Source organism: Galleria mellonella, unplaced genomic scaffold (assembly GCF_026898425.1).
Source record: "Galleria mellonella isolate WM207_F2 unplaced genomic scaffold, CSIRO_AGI_GalMel_v1 utg121, whole genome shotgun sequence".
Classification (NCBI taxonomy): Eukaryota; Metazoa; Arthropoda; class Insecta; order Lepidoptera; family Pyralidae; genus Galleria; species Galleria mellonella.
In genome coordinates, this window is record NW_026441983.1 from 189,137 (window position 1) to 211,895 (window position 22,759).

General features: G+C 37.6%; 1 protein-coding gene across 5 annotated transcripts in view; it reads left to right on the forward strand.

The window, feature by feature from the left end:
• The first annotated feature begins 1,106 nt into the window (after nucleotides 1-1,106).
• LOC113517173 (spectrin alpha chain, non-erythrocytic 1) overlaps nucleotides 1,107-22,759 on the forward strand; it is a 116,436-nt gene continuing 94,783 nt past the window's right edge. For all 5 annotated transcript variants that reach the window (XM_052899539.1, XM_052899543.1, XM_052899548.1 and 2 more), the window contains exon 1: nucleotides 1,107-1,334. The gene's annotated coding sequence lies outside the window, so the exon portion shown is untranslated. The remainder of the gene's footprint in view (nucleotides 1,335-22,759) is intronic.

Genomic DNA, 22,759 nt, shown 5'->3' on the forward strand with positions numbered 1-22,759 from the left:
CTGGAAGAGATCTCTGTCAAAGATAAGTCCACCCTTGCTCACAATATTTATAAATGCATTAACATTGTAATTTACAAGTGCAATAAAGAATATATATACATCCACTGGGTGAGCCTTACAGTATTCCAATACGCTCACCCAGGAAAGCACGAGTACAATAACATATATTGGCTTCTATTACTCTATCCCTCTCATATCAGTTTTTCTTACCAGAGGGAGACTTTGTACAAAAGTCGATTGCTTGTGTACCTCTGTCGCATTCGTGTTTCTACCGTGAAGCAGTTGTGTTTGCATGGCTGTGTTTCGGTTTGAAGGGTGGGATATGGCGTGAATTTACTGAGTACAGAGGAATAACACCCGAGTCCTCAGGAATGACAACGCATGGGGGGTATCATGGGCGAAACAGTATACTCTGTTATGTCCACGGTACTGCTCATGTCTATAGGCGACGGTTACCACTTTCCATCAGGTGGGCCGTCAGCTTGTTTGCTGTTCTAAGTTGTATAAAAAGAAAATCTTTGACGTACAGACATCTAGCTACAATTTTTAATATATCAGTAAGATTTGGACTTAATGCTACTTCATGCATTCTCTCCAAGCTATCAAGGTTAATAGTTATGTAAAATAATTTAAATACCACACAGTAATATGTATTTTTAATTTTTTTTTCTCGGTCGCCGGTCATGGCAGACATATTAATCAAGCGGTCGCGCTTTTTAAGAAATGACGATGCGATATATTTAAAAAAAAAAACTCTATTTTGGTTAATACCTTCATGCCAAAGCCTAATATATTTAAAATAAAATAAAATATAAATTTAAAAAAAATATATATTTAGAAAAAAATATCATTAGAAAAAAGTAAAATTCGTTTTTTAAATATGAATTTTTGATTGCTATATCTAAGCCCTTTCTTTTAATGAGAATATCGTGTATGTATCATAAAAAATACAATGTAATTAAGACACTACAGGACTTTGTCGGTAAGAACAAGCAAGCGCAACAGTTGCTAATTAAAACGGTTTGTTTTTAGTCATACGTAACCCCAAAATTATCATCACGAATGGCGGAATTTATCCATACATGGTATTATGAGTACGTCATCATTTCCAGTCAGCGGTCGACGCTCAGCGCGTGAGTACGTTTCGCGCTTACAAACAAAGTGTCAACGGTCTGTGTCTATGGTGCTGAAGGTGATTCGGAAGCAGTGTATGTGACAAGTGAAAAAAATAATAATTCGAAATTCAAATTTTGGCGGAATCGCAGAGTTGCGACAGCAAACGTTTGTGCCTGCATTTTAGTGCAAAAAAAAAAGTATTGCTCGGTTTTTACGTTGTATGGTATAATAAGAATTTGCGTTTGGTTGGATGCGTTGCGAAATCGGGCCATTAGATGCATATGTTTACGTGTACCTATACATATTTGTTGGACATCCTGTTATTTTGATTAGGAAATAACCAACGACTGTATAAGTATGTGATAAAATTGTCAATGATGTCATATTTTAGAATTTTACAGCTAATTAAATATGACAGGCTGTTTTATGTATTTATACTAGGCAAAGCATACGACCAGCCGTTATCCGCTTATCATAGTCTAAAGACGCACGATACGCCAGGGGTGTCACGTGCGCGTTGCCTTTGCCTTTTTAATTTTTTTTTTTTTTTTTTTTTTTTTTTTTTATTTTTTATAAAATCAACGTGACCTTGTGATAGTGATGATTAGATAAAGAATGCACTAATCATTCTAGGCACCTTCTAAGTTTAAAATATTATAAAAATAAGCATTATTGAATTGAAAATATTGATTCAAAATAATTGTTATTATAATGTTATTTATTATTTATTACAAATGGTTTAAATAATGTCACATCTGTATTCTCTCTTCACTCACTCTATCTGTCTCTGTTTGTCTCTTCTATTAAGTAATTATGGGGTGACAAATGTCAAAAAACCTTCTAAAAATAACTATGGTCTACCAACTGTCGACTAGCGCTTAGTAGTACGTTATTTTTTTTTTTTTATAAAGCAAAGCGCGCATTTTTTCTATATAGCCAGTACTTTATAAGTAAAAATGGAATAGTAACCCCGCCTGCACTGTCGTTATACGCTGGCGGGGCACCAGTGAGAGATGATAGGTGAGGATGAAAGCAGGTCAGTTAGACCATCGTGATAAATTACATATGTACTAATCACAATGGTTTCTACGAAATCCGCGTGGAGGTCGACCCGACAGGAAGGGTCTGATAGGTGCGAGGTGCGGCAAAAAATAATTTGACATTAGAAGACGAAGCGAAATCCAAACGGAACAAACGTACTAAAAAAAAAAAAAAAAACGAAGCGAAATAAAGATAAGATAAACTACTGTATTAAACGATATGTATCATAAAAAAAAAAGAAATAATTGATAATTTTAAAAGAATGTACCGAAAATAGGTACGGTACGTTGATTGCTGATAATTAAAATTAAAAACAATAATTTTTAAGTCATAAACAAATTTTTTTTTTTAATCTATTATATTACAAGTATTAAATTATTTACTAAACAAAATGTTACCTATCGTCGTAAAATTGAAACTTTTATTAAACCATAGACAAATACAAAGTAACGCGGGCGGTTCAAAAGTCAAAAGTGAAACTGGAAGCGTGCGAATTGGCCCAGACACTTCCTATTGTCACAAAAACGCGGGAAACAAACGACTGTTCTACTTTGAACGTCATCTCGTCTCATTATAGAAATAAGAATAAACTTGTGTAATGTCTGTTCATTAATTTAGCAATTAAAGAAGTTTGGTTCGCTATATGATTTTACTCGTATTTTATACTAGCGGCCCGTCGCGGCGTCGCACGGGTGGAAATTTTTAACATTTCCCTTCACCGCTCCGCTCCTATTGATCGTAGCGTGATGAAAAGTATACTCTAACCTGCCCAGGAGTATGAAGAATAATTGTACCGAGTTTCGTTAAAATCCGTTGAGTAGTTTTTGTTTCTATAACGAACATACAAAAATTTTACTGATTGCATTTTTGGCATCAGTATCGATCACTAATCACCGCGTGATAGTTATTTTGTAAATATATTTCATGTACAGAATTGACCTCTCTACAGATTTATTATAAGTGTAGAATATTTTGTGTTGGCGGTTAAATATTATTTGCAAACATTTCGAGTTTTAAAAATGGGACAGTAAAGTAGTTTTACTCAATTTATAAGACAAAAGAAGAATGATAAGCTAGCAACTTATATCAGCTTTAATAGGCATGTTTTTGGTACCTTGGCTTACATTCGCCGTATGGTCCCAACACAGAATACGCCACCGCTTCCTTTCCCATGGGTGTTGTAAGAGGCGACAAAGAGAGAGCAAGGGATGGGCAGCAGCGTCTCTTTTAATACATCTCCAAAGCCTAACTGCTGTCGCCAGCTCGCCTGCCAAGCGTGGCAACAGGCAACAACAGGCGAATCTCTTCTCATATGGGGAAAGTTTATTTTTAGCAGTGGACAGTTAAAGCCTGATGATGGCTTTACATTATTCTTATTTTTGATGGGGTATCAAAGTTTTTGTCGTTGATAATATATGGCCCATGCTTAGATTGTGTAAAGAGAGCATCGAGTTTAAAAAACGGGTCAACTTTTTGTCAGCTGATTGTCAAATTAGCTGACTCGTTTTTTTTTATCAGTGTTCTATATACTTACGCATAAAATGTATTTTGACGTATTATTTAATAAATGAGTATTAATGCTTTAGAAAGATGCAGAATTTATAAGATAAAATAAATATAGAAGTCATAAAGGTAACTATTTATCACGCAAAATTGTATGAAAACGTTGACCTGTTTTTCTCGAAGCATTTCTATGGATATATTAGCTATTCTAAGGGTACATTTTACACACTGATAACGTAACTCTCTATAGGTGAAAGAATTCTTAAAATCCGCCGAGTTGCTTTTGAAATTAGATTATAGAATAGATACGACGTGCCAGTATGTTACTTGTGTTATCTGTGGTTCCGGGTTCACGAGAAAAACTAGCGAGGCATCAGTGTACACGGCAGAGGGCGAGTCTACATTGATGTTTACATCAAACTTGATATGATCACAGATTTTGGATATATTACGATCAAGAACAAGGAATTAAATAGCAGGAATCTACACTAATATTATAAAGAGGAAAGATTTGTATTTTTGTGTGCATGCATGTCGTGTCATATCAAGAGGTGAGGGGACTCGCTGACAATCGTAGTGAGTGGCGAGAGCTCCACCGACAAGAGCGCAGCTCTTAAATAGGATAGATAGATAGTATGTTTGTAATGAATAAACTCAAAAACTACTTTGCCGATTTTAAAAATTCTTTCACCATTAGAAAGCTACATTCACCCTGAGTAACATAGGCTATATTTATTGCTAGAAAAGATTAGGGATCCTTACTAAAACTTCAGTAACGTAACTCGAGGTGAAAACAATGCTATAAAATATCTTTGGTCGCGTGCGCTGCGGAAACTATTGGTGATAGAACAAAAGTATGTTGTACAATATTGAAGGAAATATCAATAACTACAAAAAACTTCGCGACACTACATGTCCAATTATTATCGTTATGTCACAATAACCACTTTTTAAAATGTTGTAAAAATGTCCACCCGTGCGAAGCCGGGACGGGCCGCTGGTGATAAAATAAAAAAATCACACGGTTTCCGTTGGAAACCATCGTGATTGATTTATTACTGAATTAGTCACGATATACCAACTGGCCTGCTTCATCGTCACCTATCATCCCTCACTGGTGCCCCGCCGGTGTATACCAATAGCGCAGGCGGGGTTACCATTCCATCATCACTCGTTTAGTGATACAGACTAGCTTATTACATAATTCACCAGAATAATTTACCAGAGGGAGACTTTGTACAAAAGTCGATTGCTTGGGTACCTCTGTCCCATTCGTGTTTCAACCGTGAAGCAGTTGTGTTTGCATGGCTGTGTTTCGGTTTGCAGGATGGGATATGGCGTGAATTTACTGAGTACAAAGGAATAACACCTGAGTCCTCAGGAATGGCAACGCATGGGGGGTATCATGAGCAAAACAGTATACTCTGTTATGTTCACGGTACTGCTTATGTCTATAGGTGACGGTTACCACTTTCCATCAGGTGGGCCGTCAGCTTGTTTGTCATTCTAAGTTGTATAAAAAAATTTTAATTTTATCCTCTTCGTGCAGTATGACAAATCGTTTCGTGTATCTGTGAAGGTCGTTCGATTGGAAATAATAAAAAAATTACATTGTCAACCCGAGCGCTGTGTCCGCGCGACCTTGGCAATGAACGTTATTTCAAATATGCCTCATTACTTATTCCAAATGATTCACGCCTGTCCACGAACGGATTTCTCTCAATAGACGCGGACCATCGCTCCCCGAGCGGAGCGGCTTACGTTATCACTCACATATGGCTTAAAAAGATGGCGTCATTGTATTTATTCTGCGTACGTTTTATCATCATGTCGCCCGTTAACTGTCCACCGTTGAGCTTTTTTTTTATACCACTGAGGTGGCAAGCATACTGCCCGCCTGATGGTAAGCGGTTACCGTAGCCTATGAACGCCTGCAATACCAGGGGTATGACGCGCGCTTTGCCGACCCTAAATACTAACCTATAAAACCTATTAAAAAAATATAGCTATGTCTCTATTTTTTTTTAATAGGTGATAATGGAATGGTAACTCCGCCTACGCTATGCATATACGCTAGCGGGCCACCAGAGAGATGATGATAGGTGATGATGAAGGCAGGTTAGTTAGTACATTGTGATATAAAGAAATACAGAAATACATATTTACTTTTTTTGTGTAAAAAGCTACGTAAACGAAGATTTGTTTTTTAAACATCTTTTTTTTAAATATTCTTTATCTAAGTTGCATAACTAAGACCATAGAGAAGTGGGCAGCTAAAGAGACGCTTGTAAAAACATAGATTAGTTTGTGAAAGTGATGTGAACGCGGTATACCTGTTCGAGTGAACCGCGCCGCGTCCCAGCTAGGTCAATATACGTATATGTGCGGCGGGGCCTGCGCGCGCGCATCAGAATGCAACGCGCGCGGGGAAAGCAGTGCGCGGTGACGTGCGAATCTGACTGCGGTAGGGTTGTCGACGATTTGTAATTATATTCATTATTTGCCAGTTCCTCTCGTCTGAAAATGCTTGCTGTACTAGACGGTCGGGTTAAAAATAATACATTACTGTAGCGGCCAGCAACTGAGGCATTGATGGACGAAGGTGCAAATGTGGGCCGAGGCATAGCCGAGGCACACATACGTGAGTCCATCAATGCCTAGTTGTGGCCAAGGCTTGTATAGTACTTTTCTCAAACAATGCGCGGAAATCAAAAACACAATTTTACTTTTTAAATTAAATGATGAATAACGAACAATAATAATTGTTCACGCGCCACAATGTTCCTTTGTTTTTTTTTTTTCAATAAACAGCTTTCTATTTGCACGCCAGTTCGAAATTTAAATTAAACCTTTTATTAATTACCTCCTTGGTAGCCATGTTTCGAAGTAAAAGGTCATTCCATTTTTAAATTACAGGACAGATATGAGTTTACATAGTAATTTATCTGGCCGCAAAACACGACAGATATGGATTTTCATACAACTTTTGCCGGCCGCTGCCCGCATGTATCTGGCCAGTACGGCAATTTTGATTTATCTCTAAGAAGATTGTCAAAATAATGCTCACATTTCCAAGCATGTTTGAGAAAAAGAATTTATTTTGTTACACACATAGTTATTACAGCAACTAACAATAAAAACAAATTCTAGTCAATATGTTATGTTCTTTTTTCAGCTATTTTAAAATTAAAGAGGTCTTTTATTAGGTTTTATGTTTTTATCGCTCCGTTACACGATTATGTCGCCAATTCGGAGTCGATTTTAACGATTATTTTTACAATTGATTGGGTTTACTCCTGTGGTAGCGAGAAACTGTAGTTTTTCCCTAAAAAAATTTATTTAGTCTTCTTGTTCAATTAATAACTGGTATATAAAACTCCTTGTGACGTTCATGTACAAATTATAATAAACACATTAAAGATCAAAAGATTTGACTTTATTTTTGTTCACTTCTGAATTAAAATATTTTCATATGAAATTTTTATATAAACACTAGCTGACCCCGTAAACGTTGTTTTACCACGTATTGAGAAATATAAAAATCGCTATTAAAAAATAGGGGTTGATCGTAAAAGGGTAAAAATTTGAAGCTATTGCTTTGAAGTATTTTTCGATGCTTAGTCATAATAAAATAAAAATAAAAAAAATGTCAAAAGAATTAAATAAAATATATTTAGGGGTGGGTCACCCTTATCATTGAGGGGTATGAAAAATAGATGTTGGCCGATTCTCAGACCTACCCAATATGTACACAAAATTTCATGAAAATCGGTAAAGCCGTTTCGTTTCGGAGGAGTTTGGTAACAAACACCGTGTCACGAGAATTTTATATATAAACATTTTGTCGAATGAATCGGAGCATTTGGCGTTCCATTGTTCCGCCCTACTCCGGTGGTAGACAGGCGCGGCGGATATGTATGTATGCACGTTTAAAACATGTCATTTTTAATTAGAATGTATGTGTTTTGTGTCTTCAACACAAATACAACACACAATTTACTTTTTTTTTATGCTAAATAAAAGATGCCTACAAGTTTAAATGTTTATTTTTCTTTTACATCGAAAGATTAACTTTCCGTGGCAACCCTAACACGCGTCGTGATAATAACCTAACCAGCGCCGGTGCTGCCATCTCTGCGTACGTGATCGGTATTTTTTACTGGGTTTACTTGTTTTTATGGATCCGCAAAATTGTTTAAGGAATTAACATTCAAAGTCATGCACCAAATTGCCTCTTCGATTTATTCGTGAAAGGAATTAAGAACTGTTTTCTATTTTTAATATCTCTTAAGAGATATACTTTCAGTTGTTTCCATTGAAATTAATTCAAAATAGTTTTTTTATACAACTTAGAATGGCAAACAAGCTGACGGCCCACCTGATGGAAAGTGGTAACCGTCGCCTATAGACATGAGCAGTACCATGGACATAACAGAGTATACTGTTTCGCCCATGATACCCCCCATGCGTTGCCATTCCTGAGGACTCAGGTGTTATTCCTCTGTACCCTGTAAATTCACTGTCATATCGCACCCTTCAAACCGAAACACAGCCATGCAAACACAACTGCTTCACGGTTGAAACACGAATGTGTATACATACATACTAAGAAATCGTTATTTTTTCGTCATTCTCTACTGAGTCATACGTATTTTTTTTTCATGTCGTGTTTGTTGTCATAACATAAACAACGCTACAAAAAAATTCCGCTCCTTACTGGCTCTACGGTCATGACCTAAATATAACCGCGCCGGGGTGGATGCATATGTATTGTTCCCCGTAAAACCAACCCCTCGACTTCCTTTACGATCACAATAACAAACTAGTTTCAAAGATAGCCGCAGGATTGTTTGTCGTTGCCTGTTTAAAAAGTTGAACGAGTGAGTTTGATTCGAATTTAAAAGCGATTAAAGTCTTCCAATTTTAAATTTGCCGCGTTTGTACAATGGACTTGGAAAAAGTCATAGATAATAGATGTAATGTTAATGTGGAACGCGAACCTCTATGATACATACGACTCCGTGTACATAATTTTAAAAATATCTCCCGTTTATCAGTGTGTTTTATGCATTTTCAACCAACTTAAAAAAATAAAGAGGTTCTTAATTCGCTTGTATTTTTTTATGTTTGCTACCTTCTAACTTTTTTTTTATACAACTTAGAATGGCAAACAAGCTGACGGTCCAAATGATGGAATGTGGTAACCGTCGCCTATAGACATGAGCAGTACCATGGACATAACAGAGTATACTGTTTCGCCCATGATACCCCCATGCGTTGCCATTCCTGAGGACTCAGGTGTTATTCCTCTGTACCCAGTAAATTCACATACATATTTCGCAAAGTCATCATATTTCCTTGTAATTGTTTGTGTCTATAATAAGTTTACTATTGTAATCTTATGGAGGGAACAATAGAGAGTATCTATCTATCTTAGTTTCAGCACGCTCTCTGTTCTGTGGTCTCTCTCTCTCACACTATTCTGTGTACAAAAGTCGATTGCTTGGGTACCTCTGTTCGATTCGTGTTTCAACCGTGAAGCAGTACTACTCATGTCTATAGGCGACGGTTACCACTTTACAACAGGTGGGCCGTCAGCTCGTTTGCCATTCTAAGTTGTATAAAATAAAATAGAAGCTCTCGAAGATTGTCTCTCGTAATAAATCGTCTTTAAAATTAAATCCTGTGTTAGCCCGTTTTAACGAATAAACCCACAACAATATATACAATATTGTGTAATAACAACACGTAATTATCTGTTTTGAACATTACAAATGTATAATAAAATTTATAATCCGTGAAAGGTCAGATAGTCGACTGTTAGTTTGACCTCCATCTTTGTGTGAATATGCAGTTTGGAAAGTGATCGTGGCTCATTGTGGTGCAGTCGACTTACGATGTTGACTTGGCGTTGCTCCAAAGAGTTAAGAAAGTCAATTTTTTTTATCGGTCACCAGTTGTGTACCGCTTTCGATCGTTAAGGTAGCCATCGGATCGAGTTACCTTAGAATTATGCTCGCTTTACATCCGGATTTAAGAACAAGGAGTAACAAAGAAGGAATGATAAAATAAAAACTGTAAATCATATGGTTGTCTCCTTTGTTGGTTGTAGGAGACAAAATGGAGACTGAGAATCCCATTGCTAGCAATATACCCAACAGGGTCGACCTCCCCGCGATTCCCCCTGGAAACTATCATGATTAATTCCTGATGAATTCATCATGATGTGCTAACTGGCCTGTTTTCATTCTCATCTATCACCCTTCATTGGTGCTCCGCCAGCGTATCCCGGTAGCGCAGGCGAGACCATTCCATTTTCACCCATCGAAAAAAAACTTTTTTACCGGGGGGAGGGGAGGGATTGTTAGTAATGCGGACCACCTGTCCCATTGCTGGCAATGTACCCAGTCAGATGGATCTCCGCGCAGTTCCCCCTGGAAACCATCGTGCTGAATTTCAGATATATTTGTCACGATGAGCTAACTGACCTGCTTTATCCTCACCTATTATCCTTCACTGGTGCCCCGCCGGTTTAAGCGCGGGCGGAGTTACCGTTCCATTATCATCCATTAAAAAAAAATCTTTAACGCCCAGAGGAACCCAATGTTTTTTTATACCACTGAGGTGGCAAACAAACATACGGCCCACCTGATGGTAAGCGGTTACCGTAGCCTATGAACATCTGCAACACCAGAGGTATTACGCGCGCGTTGCCGACCCTGAAGAAACCTCTTTACCCCCTAGTAGTCTGCTGTAGTCTCTTGGGAAAACCTCGGCATTCCATAGATTTAGATATATCATAAATGGCAAACTAAACTAAGCAATGTTAAAATAACATATTGTTAAAAACCCGATTAAAGGAGTGTAAACAAATACTCTTTAATACATATATTTGTATTGTTCGAGCATCGAACCCACGACATCATGAAAGACAATTCGTTTACTAACTAGTTTATGACAGTATAGTACTCGAAACAAGGTTAATTGCAGGTCATGCGATTCAACCGGCGCGGCCGGGGATTGAACCCACGACTGTCCTTCACCGTTGACCTTGACCGTCCGCGCGGGGTGGGGGGGGGGGGGCACTAAAGTTGGAATTAAAGGTTTACACTGATGTGAACGATAAATTTTTTTTTATACAACTTAGAATGGCAAACAAGCTGACGGCCCACCTGATGGAAAGTGGTAACCGTCGCCTATAGACATGAGCAGTACCATGGACATAACAGAGTATACTGTTTCGCGCATGATACACCCCATGCATTGCCATTCCTGAGGACTCGGGTGTTATTCCTCTGTACCCAGTAAATTCATGCCATATCCCACCCTTCAAACCGAAACACAGCCATGCAAACATAACTGCTTCACGGTTGAAACACGAATGGGACAGAGGTGGCCAAGCTAATGACTCTTGTACAAAGTCTCCCTTTGGTATAGTTTCTCGCATCTCTCTCTCTGGTAAGTATATTTGATTGAAAAAGTAAACTTTTTAACCGTTTTTGATTATGTTTTTATAGAACCAGTCTGAAAGTGCATGTTTCCTTTCAGATAAAAAGAATATTTTTTCAAATCCGCATTATAAATGACAGAGTTCTGATGTTTGTTGACGTAAAAAAATACAACCTCCTTTTTTTAAGTCGGTTGGAAAATACCGTGTCAAGATGTTCGTTCACGCTAATCTTCGAAACTGTTCCACGTATATATGATAAAAGAAATATGCATTGTTTGCTCCAAGTTGAGAGATACGATAGTTTTTGTTCTGATAAGGAAAATGGCCCTGTACAGAGCAGAGTAACTTTGACCGCATTCGTTAGTGTGTTTATAATATTTACCTGTCTACTAAGAACAAGGAATGAAATAGGAGTGATCAAATTGTCAATTCATAGCAGACTAGTGTATAGAAAATGTTACACGGCCGTATAACCCTACCAAATTCAGATGCAACCCGCTCGCATACTTTCTACATAAACTGTGTCCAATATATAATCTAGTAATGTAAAATTTGTCATTGACAAATAATTGACATATCAAACATTTTTTATAATCGAGAAAAAAAGTATATCTGATAGTATATCTCACGTCCTCTTTTTGCTAATAATATTACCATAGGAGAAAAAGAGGCAGCCTATGTAATTCCTTATTCTTAGGTCTACTTACACTTTAGAAAAAAAAAAAACAAGGAGTGATCTATTTTTGTTATCTTTTCTGTCGAAGGACACGGTCCCATACAGCAGACAACCACAAAACCAGTTTTACAACTTTTGAACTAGTTTTAAGCTCATCGTGACCAGCAATGATTTGTTGCAATAACACATAGATAATTAATTATTAGGTATATGTGTGTAACAAATTATCTAATCGTCCATTATTTATCTGTAGAAAAGTAATAAAACAAAAAACTCATAAATAACATTACCGAATCGTTAGTAAAAAAAAGGAATCAAAAAAAAAATATTCCCGCGCCAACCCGCGATACCTAGACGCTTGTCTGTGCCGTCGTTTAGAGCACGATATTCGAATTTCAACGGCCGTCCGTTATCGCGTAACCACAATGGAACGTGTGATTCCATGTTTAAATTTAAATCCGTAGAAGGCATGTGCGGTGCGAGCGTGACCTTGGATTTTCTAATCGCGTTATGCGTGAGGCGCGAGCGAGTAACGCGCGAGAGACAATTATCATTTACATATTTTTGTTTGTTATATTATAAAGTATAAGAGTTTCAAGTTATTAAGTGAGCTATGGAGAAGGCTATACTCGGAGTCACTTTGCGTGATAGAATCCGAAACGAGGATATCCGCAAAAGAACCAAAGTAACCGACATAGCTCGAGAGATAAGTAAGCTGAAGTGGCAATGGGTTGGTCACATTTTTTTTTTTATTCTAAGGACAAAATACATTGTATAGCATACTACATAATAACTGGACATCGGATGATATGCATTTGCATGTTTGCATATGCAAATGTATAAATTTCTATTTTTATAGCGCTATTGCGTATTTTGGTAATTTTTCATTGACTGCGCTTATTTTAGTAGTTATATAATACATGTTAGGTGTGATTTATTATGCCGTCTACACATCTGCCTCCAGAACGGTGGGATATGGCGTGAATTTACAGGGTACGGAGGAATAACACCTGAGTCCTCAGGAATGGCAACGCACGGGGGGTGTCATGGGCGAAACAGTATACTCTGTTATGTCCACGGTACTGCTCATGTCTATAGGCGACGGTTACCACTTCCCATCAGGTGGGCCGTCAGCTTGTTCGCCATTCTAAGTATTATAAAATTAACCGAATATTTTTTATCCCAATAACTACCTGTTTAACTTATGTGTAATTTGATCGAAAAGGCTCGATTAGTTTCGGAATCATTCAGGACCCTTAATCTTGAGCTGCTGTGACATCAGCGCGAATCTACTTAGGCTTTCACGATCTAATTATGTGTAAGTTAAGCTGGTAGTTATTATTACATTAAAATAAAATGTTATATTATATATTTTTACTAATAAAATTAAATTATTGTTACGTTTAAAGTGTAAAATTAGATAAGATAGCGTTATCTCTACTGCAATGGAGCAGTTTACACAATTGAATCACAGTCGATAGGAGTATGTACTTTTTTTTTTTATACAACTTAGAATGGCAAACAAGCTGACGGCACACCTGATGGAAAGTGGTAACCGTCGCCTATAGATATGAGCAGTACCGTGGAAATAACAGAGTATACTGTTTCGCCCATGATACCACCCCATGCGTTGCCATTCCTGCGGACTCGGGTGTTATTCCTCTGTACCCAGTAAATTCACGCACGGTGAAACACCGTTTAATGATTGTGGCGCCATCTAGGAGCGTGGGACGGTCGTCTGCTCGAGCCTGTTGGCCCACGAGGGCTCTGTTTCATTTCAATATTAAAAAGTTTATATATTATTAAAAAAAAAAGTACATACAATGTCAAGAGAGAAGAGACGCCAATTGCTTCATCGAAAGATGGAGAAAGATACCACGCCGGCATACACAGACTATCCGGGTATATCGGCTTAAAACCTCGTGACTCGGAGGTGGTAGCTTCCGGAGTTGAAGGGGTAGTGGGGTATGCCCCGAGGCCCCTACCTCGCCCGCCCACACCACCTGGCGGGCAATGAGAAGTCTCGTTGTTGTTTAGCCCACGAGGACTCGTGTCTCTCAGATTTTTGTCGTTGAGCAATTTGATTGTGTGCCGTAGTCCAATTTGAACTGTGAAATATTACTGTCTGTGTTTTTTATTCAATGGTTTAAAATATAACCCCATAATTTCTATAGGTTTACGATAGTGGAATAGTTTTTTTTTTATGTAGCTTAGAAAATGGTTGAAGGACGAGCAACAGCGTCCCTCTTAAAATACCTGTGAATGTCTAACTGCGGTCGCCAGAGGGAAATGGGATTGTTAGTAATGGAGATTGAGAATCCTATTGCTAGCAATATACTCAACCAGGTTGACCTCCTCGCGGTTCTCCCTGGAAACTTACATGGTTAACTCCTGATGAATTCATCATGATGTGCTAACTGGCCTGCTTTCATTCTCATCTATCACCCTTCACTGGTGCTCCGCCAGCGTATCCCGTTAGCGCAGGCGGGGTTACCATACCATTTTTACCCGTAAAAAATATAGTAGAGGAACACTGGTAAATTTAGAGGTTTCTAATGTGATGTGACGTGATGTGAACCCGTGCGAAGCCGGGGCGGGCCACTAGTATTTGAATAAGAAAGGATTGTAAAATATAGGTCACTCTGAGTATCACTAGTGTAGTATTGAAGTACGCGTGTAGATAAGCGCCCCGTGTTGTAAATTATCACTTGTATACTGACTGGAAGGTCGGACGGTAATTAACGGTAAGCAGTATGTCCGCTCCGCTCGGAACTGCGCCGCCCTTTGCATTCGTTATGCTTTATTTTTGTCTATTCTTTACATCTACACTTATATTATAAAGAGGAAAGATTTGTATTTTTGTGTGTATGCATGTCGTGTCGTATCAAGAGGTGAAGAGACTCGCTGACAATCGTATTGAGTGGCAAGAGCTCCACCGACAAGAGCGCAGCTCTTAAATAGGATAGATAGATAGTATGTTTGTAATGAATAAACTCAAAAACTACTTTGCCGATTTTAAAAATTCTTTCACCATTAGAAAGCTACATTCATCCTGAGTAACATAGGCTATATTTATTGCTAGAAAAGATTAGGGATCCTTACTAAAACTTTAGTAACGTAACTCGAGGTGTAAAAAAAATGCTATAAAATATCTTTGGTCGCGTGCGCTGCGGAAACTATTGGTGATAGAACAAAAGTATGTTGTACAATATTGAAGGAAATATCAGTAACTACAAAAAACTTGGCGACACTATATGTCCAACTGTTATCGTTCTATCACAATTGAAATAAAATTGAAACCTACTTTAACTGTTACACTGTTTTATCACTTCCTATCAAATTTGGAACTTAACTCGAAGGAGAAAACTATTGAATATTTAAAATTGGTTTATAAGAGGTTTGCCGATTTTATGAATAAGGGGCTTAATTTTTAAATTATTTTAAACATAAAAAAATCCGGACATACAAAAACCGGACGAATCCGGATAGAAGGCGAAAAACGGGAAAGATTGGGATGTATGGTAACCCTACACGTAGCATAAATAAATTGACACTACAAAAAAAAATTAAAAACTTCAGAATAGAAATGTATTTATTGACCTCAATCTGCCTACCTAAAGAAAGTCACACGTTCGGCCAAGCCAGCACCTACCCATCTATAGTTTTATAATGAATGACAAAATAAACTACAATTTTTATTATAATAATAGCTTCCAAATACGGCACGCAAAACCAGTTCGGGAAGCCGGTCGCCGGTCGTTATTCTAAATTCAAATCTATTCGGCGCTCGAGACAAAGAGGCAAAGATAAAATTCGTTGACGTTTTTTTATTTACCTTTTTTTTTTATCTGTGGCCCATCAGAAACAGGTTTTGGCGCGAAGTGTACACAGGCGGCTGGCACATTTGGTTCGCTAAAAATAGAAATTATTTGCAATGTAGACGATTGATAATGTTTACATTTTTGTACAGTGTCACTAGACAGTTTTAATATTAAGATAATAAAAGGTGTACAAGTATTGTAAAAATTATCAGAGCAATAAACTAGCTTTGTGTTCGTGATCTGTTGGCGAAGCCAAGGAACTACACACATACAGTTTTTTTTTTTTTCATTAACCGATACCTATTTATACAAAATTGCAGTAGTTCTCATTGCTTATTGTTTAAAATTATTTACGTCACATTGGAATCGATACTAAGACGCTATTTCTCTAAACCTATCAATTAACCTAACATTTTCGTTTAATAGTTTTGTGAAATTACTGTTATATGAATCATCATAAATCATATTTAAAATAATTTAAACGTAAATCTATTAGAAATTTAGTTCATATTAGTCTTTGAATTTGGTAGCGATATCAAATTGAAATTTTTATCATAAACATAGGTTTAGTGAAATGACGTCCCAGTATCGGACCCATTATGTAAAATAAAAAATCAACTTTCTTCCGGCATCCGGTCCGCGATCTTACTGGTTCAACTTCCGTCATTACGTCTACTTATTATAATTTGTCTATTTCCACTTCTGTCTATAAGAAAAAAAAAATATCGTAGACGCGAAATAAAAAAAAAAAAATTTTTTTTTGATAACGTGTAATATAAGTTCACATTGTTAATTTAAAAGGTGACCTAATTGTACTGTCATCTCTGTCATACCATAATTTTGTAAATGTAATTTTAGTATGTATGTATATCAATAATTACTAGTACCGCATTCGTGTATTCTGCCACTTCCCTACGGTTGACTGGGAGAGAATGCTTCTAGCATTAAGTCCGCCATGTATACATATTTGTACTAATGAATAAATAAATAAATAATAACTAAAGAAATAATAAGTAGTATATCTCTGCTTAGATTATACATATAGATAGAGTATCGAGGAGAGAAAAGAGAGAGAAAACAGATCAAAATTTAGTCCGCTAAATTGTACACATTTTTTTTTTAAATTAAAACAAAAGTACTAAGCAATGGGCACTTTTTTTTTCAGTGTTGCAAGTAATTGAATTAAAAATTTTCCAGTTCAGATTAAAAATTTAAATTGGCAGACATTTTCAACAATTTAAAAAACAATAAACATATTTTATGTCTGTACTTAGGTACAAATCTAAGTGTTAAGTAAATATAAGCATCAATCGAGGTTTTCCCAAGAGACTACAGCATGGGGTTCTTCAAAAGGGGGGTAAAGAGGTTTCTTCAGAGTCGGCAACGCGCGCGTAATATCTCTGGTATTGCAGATGTTCATAGGCTACGGTAACCGCTTACCATCAGGTGGGCCGTACGCGTGTTTGTCACCTCAGTGGTATAAAAAAAAATCATTATGTACTGTTTATTATGTTATTTCAAATGTATATTTGTAAGAATTCTGTATCGATTTTGTTTCAATGAAACCGTACAATATAATGTCTCCCATGTACTTAGTAATAAATGTACAATATGGTGATTCTAATAGGTGGGCCGTCAGCTTGCTTGTCATTCTAAGTAGTATAAAAAAAAAAACTCCGTCAGTTCTAAACCGATGTTGAAAATCTTTTTTAACTGAAATTGTATACTTACAGATTGGACCCATAGACGTTCTATCAAATCGTATTACTAGTTTAGTTTTTAAATCAACATAACTGGGTTTATTACAAATAGAATCAGTTTTTGTGGGATACAATATTTGATTATTAGCGAAGCACTGTATGGAGATACTCTATCTATATAATCTAAGTATATCAGACAAAATTATAATTGCAAACGCATTTGTCGACCGTTTGCAGTGATGTTATAATCTAGTGTAACAAACAATAATTTGTTTTTATCTGTGGAATGTCATTCAATGGAAATATTTGTGCACAGAGTAATTTATTTAGCTTATCTACATTTTTAAATTACTCGTGCTTTGCCAGAGATTAAGGATAGCATTTTCAATCTACGCTACGTACATTATCATCCCTTGGGATCGTTGACGTAATCTAACCTAAACACGTCAGACCTTAGGACAATGTGACCCAGCCTTACAAACATTGTACATAATAATTTGAAAGGAGTAACTGTTAAGTTTTTCATAATATTCATATTTCAAAATGTTTAATGACTAAAGAATTTGCATCCAAAACAAACGTCTAGTTAAAAAAAAAAGTAAATTCGCCCTTAGAGTTAGAGGGCGTTGTTTGTCGGCGACGAGCCGCTGCAGCGCTGATGTCAAGCGGTCCGGATCAGTCGATGATCTCACCCGATGCATCATTTGCTTACATGAGCGTGACGCTGCGCTGTTCACTTTTCTTACTTGCCTTATATGCTTGTAGATTTGTTGCCAACTCGCTCGTAGCGTCGTGATGAGAATATTGCATATTGATGACCTTGGTTTAGTTTGTCACACTACCTCACTTACTGGTTCATTAAATGTTGTTTAAATATTAGTGGAATTAAGCAAACCAACTAATCAACTAGTATTGATGTCCGCAAAATAACACCTAATTTATATGTATATATATATATATATGACTAATAAAACTGAATGGTCCAAGGATGGGCAGTAGCAACTCTCTAAAAACATCACCAAAGCCTAACTGCGGTTGTTTATCTGTCTGCCAAGCGTGGCAACTACTGGCAAAAACACCTTACACCTGTGATATGATATGATAATAATGATAGGAAATAATAGTTCAAAATTTTAATTTAAAAATCTACCTTTTGTGGGAAATTTTTGCACTCGCAACACTGATAAAAGTGCGTTTTTTTTATACAACTTAGAATTGCAAACAAGCTGACGGTCCACCTGATGGAACGTGGTAACCGTCACCTATAGACATGAGCAGTGCCATGGACATAACAGAGTATACTGTTTCGCTCATGATACCCCCCATGCGTTGCCATTCCTGAGGACTCAGGTGTTATTCCTCTGTACCGTGTAAATTCACTGCCATATCCCACCCTTCAAACCGAAACACAGCCATGCAAACACAACTGCTTCACGATTGAAACACGAATAGGACAGAGGTATCCAAGCAATCGACTTTTGTACAAAGTCTCCCTCTGGTAAAAGTTTGTTGTACTTGCTTCGACAGTACATTATATACATATACTACTTCGCGCTTTTTGTTTTCATTTTAAGAAATTTTTCGTCAGTCAAATATCAAATTAGCAGACGAAATGTTGACACGTTGATGCTCTATGTAAATAATTTAAGATTCTCTTATATTCATCGTGCTGTTCTTGTCTATAGGCGACAGTTACCACTGTCCATCAGGTGGGCCGTTAAAAAAAACACTATAGCTGTATCTCAATTAGTCTTAGCTTAACAATTTAAATGTTAAAAATTAATAGCCGTTATACGCACGCATGCGCGGCTAACGTATGGCTTGTTTTATTATAGCTGCCCAATAAAGATGTTGTTCCGTGATTTTGCTCAGTTCGAACTTTGAAACCGTGGGAAGATAAGTCAGACATGAAGGGACATTCTGGCCGGACAATAGATGTACTATATAGTACTACGTACTGACGGACTGGTAATAGAATTATAAAAACTAAGTTTACATTTACATATGGTAACATAGATTTTTGTTAAAAAAAATTGTATGAAGCTATGTCACCATTCCCTGCCAAAATTTTGGAATACAATAACGTAGTGATTGCTAACTCTGTGATGCCATTGGAATACCTCGACGCATACGTAATATGAAGGAGTGGCCCGCGGGTTATCAGTAACGACGCAAGATAACGGCCATATTGCATATAATTGCAAGCAATATTAGATTATTAAACATTCAATTAATATTATAAATGTACCATGTACAGATATTGTATAATTGATTAATTAAAAAAAAGCATTACAGTTTCCGCGTTTTTTATCTTTACAACCGATTTCGAAAAGAAGGAGCTTCTACGATTCTACGTTCTAAATTCAAATATTTTCATCCGAATGTGCCTATCTCTACAAGTATCTCGTTGTTTATTGGTATTTTTAATGGGCGAAAATTAAATGGTAACCCCGCCTGCACTGTCGGTATACGCTCACGCTTTATGAGGATGAAAGCAGGTCAGTTAGCCCATCATGATGAATTCATCAGGAATTAACCATGATAGTTTCCAGGGGGGATCGCGAGGAGGTCGACCTGGTTGGGTATATTGCTAGCAATGGGATTCTCAGTCTCCATTACTAACAATCCCTTTACCCCCACAGTCTTATGAGTTATATTGATAGCAATTGGTTCGCTACACTTCATTATCATCACCATTATATCAGCTTTTAACTGTCCACTGCTGAAAATAAGCCTCTTCCTAGGGGGGGTTTTGTCAGTAGTAGCTACGCTTGGCAGATGGATTGGCAACCGCAGTTAGCTCTTGGAGATGTTTTAAGAGGGATGCTGCTCCCCATGCCCTCCCTTAGTCGTCTCTTACGACACCCATGGGAAAGGAAGGGGTGGCCTATTCTATGCCGGGACCACAAGGGACTATACCTAATTACTAATAATCCCCTTTGCCCCTGTTAGTAGGGGTTGGTATTCCATTCATCTCATAAAAAAGTCGAAGAATTGAAACACCCGAGCGAAATCGAAGTACATAAATACTATACGGGTAGTAGCTATGCTACCAAATAGTGAAACATATAACTTTGCACCGAGTGGAGTAGGCAAGGTAGCAAGTACCTAGTAAACGAGAATGTATCGCGGCTGACCGCTCCAGTGAGAAACAAACATACAGAACAGTGCATTGACCTGCAGTCCCACGCCAATATTGAAATGAACTGTTTGACAAATATGAACTTTTAGTATTATTTATTCGAAGATACTAAGAAAAATATAACTACCACAGATTAAGTAAGATAAAACTCCAATCGTAACAAAACCATAGAAACAATTTTGATGTAATTTCCAAGGGATTAATCTGAAAATATATCTTTTTAAAAATAAAAGTGAATTTCAGATCGGTTTACAACTAAATATTTAAATCAGTTAATAAAGGACAAAGGCACCTCATAAATGGCAGCGCATGAAGGGTATCGCGAGCGTTCATGTCTTTGCGACGGTTATCACTTTCCATCAGGTGGGCCGTCAGCTTGTTTGCCGTTCTAAGTTGCATAAAAAAAATCTAACAAAATATAGCATAACATAGGTCATTTGAATGACCCAAATACCTACATATTTCTTCTTTCGATTTTGTGTGTACGTTCCACACGCTTTGTAAAACACACGCTACGTTATCCTACTAAGTTTGCCAATACTGTCAGCGCGTTTTACTCTTGATTTTTGAAGTTAGTAAGGATACGATTAGTATTTCAAATGGTTTGTTTTCCTTACTTGTACTCTAATAATATGTTAGAGTGGCTAGCCGCCTTGTTAGTATAGTACAAACAAACAGACAGGCCCCGTAGTCGGTTACAGTACAGTTACCCGATGAGTGCACGCGGACTGGTTCGCGCAAATGTTAATTATTGTAATGCGCCCGCGCCGGTCCGGCGGCCGCGCGTGCGCTCCACTGGCGGCGCGCACACTTTATATCCCATTAATTTTTCACTTAACGTGCCCTATGAATTTTTTATACACCGTCAGTTTGGTTGTCATTCTTAGTTGAATAAATATATACTATGTTATATTTATGCTCTGTTAATGTAGCTTTCTATTGGTGACAAATGGTCGTTGCCGTGTGTGCCCCGGCGCAAAATGGGCCATTCCTTCCTTTCCCGTGAGTGTTGTAAGAGGCGCTAAAGGAGGGCGAGGGATGGGCAGCAGCGTCCCTCTTAAAACATCTCTAAAAGCCTAACTGCGGTTGCCAACTCGCCTTCTAAACGTGGCTACTACGGGCAAAACAACCCTTTTCATTAGCCCATCATTAGAGCGCGGCGGCGCGTGTGCGCCTGCGGGTGAACTATGAAGCGTGCCATAACGGTGTCGGTTGGCTTGTAATCGACTAATTGCGTAATTTTCTATCGCTATTACTGTTCTAGTCATTTCTGTCTACCCTTCAATGTAAAGGCGTTACATTACGTACTATAGGGGTGATTTATTAAATGGATTGATAATCCCGCGCGTGCTATGTTAATTTGTATGGCCTTTTTAAAAGGCCGGCAGCACACCTGCAATGCCGCTGGTGTTGTGGGTGATCATGGGCGGCGGTAGTCACTTACCATCAGGTGAGCCGCGTGCTCGTTTGCCGCCTGTGTTGTAAAAAAAAAGCAATTAACAATTGCAGTTAGGGTTTTGGTGATGTTTTAAGATCCCTCTCTCCCGCTGCTGCCCATCGACTCGAATATTAAATTCTCTTAGTGACCTCTTACGGTACACACTAGAGAGGAAGGGGTGGTCCATACTGTGCCGGGACCACAGGGCAATTAGATAAATCTTATTAATATTATAAATGCAGGGGAAAGGGATAGTTAATGGGGTCTAACTGACCCATTGCTAGCAATACACCCTATCAGGTCGCCCTCCACGCGGTTCTCCCTAGAAACCATTGTGGTTAATTCTAGTGGAATTCATCACGATGGTCTAAGTGACCTGCTTTCATCGTCGCCTATCATCCCTCACTGGTGTCCCGCCAGCGTATACCGTTAGCGTAGGCGGAGTTACCATACCATTTTCACCCATCAAAAAAAAAAAACCCAGTGTATAGATATTGGCTAGGTATCCATATCACCCATAGACTACGTAATATCTACTTCATAATCTAAGATACTACCCATGCCTACCAACAGCACACCTTGAATTATTTTGTAATTAAAAATTTGATCCGTAAATCCGTGTTCATTATCGGTTTTCAATGTCGATTGTCAAACGATTTGGTAATACAGTTTGTTTTACTAATTTCATATTATTCACTCTACAAAAATGTCTATTGATACATTATCAGTTCAGTGTGTTACATTTTTTTTTTAATGCAACCGTTTTTTTTTAATCCACTTATCAGTTTATGACATTGGTATTGTAACACGATAAAGTACAAGAGCTACTAGTTGTGCCAAAGATAAAGTTATGCATTCACCTTTGCCTCAAA